This window comes from Austrofundulus limnaeus, unplaced genomic scaffold (genome assembly GCF_001266775.1).
Source record: "Austrofundulus limnaeus strain Quisiro unplaced genomic scaffold, Austrofundulus_limnaeus-1.0 Scaffold611, whole genome shotgun sequence".
NCBI lineage: Eukaryota > Metazoa > Chordata > Actinopteri > Cyprinodontiformes > Rivulidae > Austrofundulus > Austrofundulus limnaeus.
Genome location: NW_013953013.1, coordinates 225,853 through 227,297, shown reverse-complemented (window position 1 = coordinate 227,297; position 1,445 = coordinate 225,853). Strand labels below are relative to the sequence as shown.

The 1,445-nt window shown below is 42.2% G+C and overlaps 1 protein-coding gene across 2 annotated transcripts in view; it reads right to left on the bottom strand.

The window, feature by feature from the left end:
- The window catches only part of ctdp1 (CTD (carboxy-terminal domain, RNA polymerase II, polypeptide A) phosphatase, subunit 1), a 129,172-nt gene that overhangs the window by 64,118 nt on the left and 63,609 nt on the right, over positions 1-1,445 (bottom strand). The gene's annotated exons all lie outside the window — the stretch shown is intronic.

Below are 1,445 nucleotides of genomic sequence, written 5' to 3'. Positions count from 1 at the left end.
TTTTCCAGGTACGTAGTTTCAATTCTATACCGCAATCAAGTAACTATGTTGTTTTGAAAATGCTGTGTATWTCAAAAATAAATTTGACCTTGCTTCATAGCTATCTAAACATCTTGAAATTGGCCTCTATCTCTTTAAGAACCTCCTACCATTGCTGACACTTCACTTTTAGCATGTCTTCACAACAATGCTTCATGCTGTTAACAACCTTTCGTAGAAGCATTGCATTTTGTTGTTAAAAAAAAGAACATTATTTTTGGAAAATGGTAACTCAGGATACAGTTGAACCTTACTCAAATGATCTCACTTTGGACACGGAAAGTATGTTTTCTGAAGAACCAGAGGGAGTAAAGAGGCTTTTACAAGATTTTTTTGGCTTGATAAAATATCTCCCAGTCATCCTCTCATACATATAAGTCAATGTTAAGCTACCCATGGCTTTCGTAAAAAAAAAAAGAAAAAGAGAACGACTCTTGAAGCTGAAATGTTCACGACCGACCCATCACTATACCACATCATCTGTAAAACATGGTGGCCTCAGTGTGATGGCTAGGGCATGCATGGCTGCCAGTGGCACTGGGTCACTAGTATTTCTTAATGATGTGCCACAGGACAGAAAGCAGCCATGAATTCTGAGGTATTCAGAGACAAGCCGTGTGCTCAAATGCAGCCAAACTGATAGATCTGTGTGTCATACTACAGATGGACAATGACCCAAAACATAAAGCCAAAGCAACCCAAGAGTTTATTAAAGCAAAGAAGTGGAATATTCTTGAATGACCAAGTCAGTCACCTGATCTCAACCCAATTGAGCATTTCACTTGTTAACGACTAAATTTCAGACAGAAAGGCCCACAAACAAACAGCAACTGAAAACAGCTGCAGTAAAGGCCTGGCAGAGCATTAAAGGGGCAATATCATGTAAAATCAAATTTTTTGAGTTTTATATCATGTTATAATGTTATACTCTAATAAAAAACATGCCCAAAGCCTTGCTTTGACTCATTCATGAATGTTTGAGAAATCCTGCAGCGTTTTTAGGAAGCCATGCTGAGGAGCAAAGCGGCAGGTGGGAACCAGAAACGCCCCTGGGACGTGTCTTTAAGCCGAACTTCCTCATGGCAGAGCACCACCCCTCCCCCCTCCCCACACACCCCGCCCATGACTCCTGCAGGCTCTCGGGTCAAAGTGAAACCTAACTTTCTGCTGAGCTCTCAACATTAGTTCTCACTCAGTGAAGCTCTTTTCAGATTAAAAATACCTTTGAGGAAATGTATTTTAGATGCCAAGTAAACTGCATCGTGAAGCATGCTCAATCCCACCCCACGCACGAGCCCCCCGCGTGCGACCCACCCCCATCCCGAACGGGATGGAACAGAGGCAGAGGGAGGTTCTTAAAGAGACAGAGGCCAATTTCAAGGTGTTTAGAGGAGGAAGTGATGAGA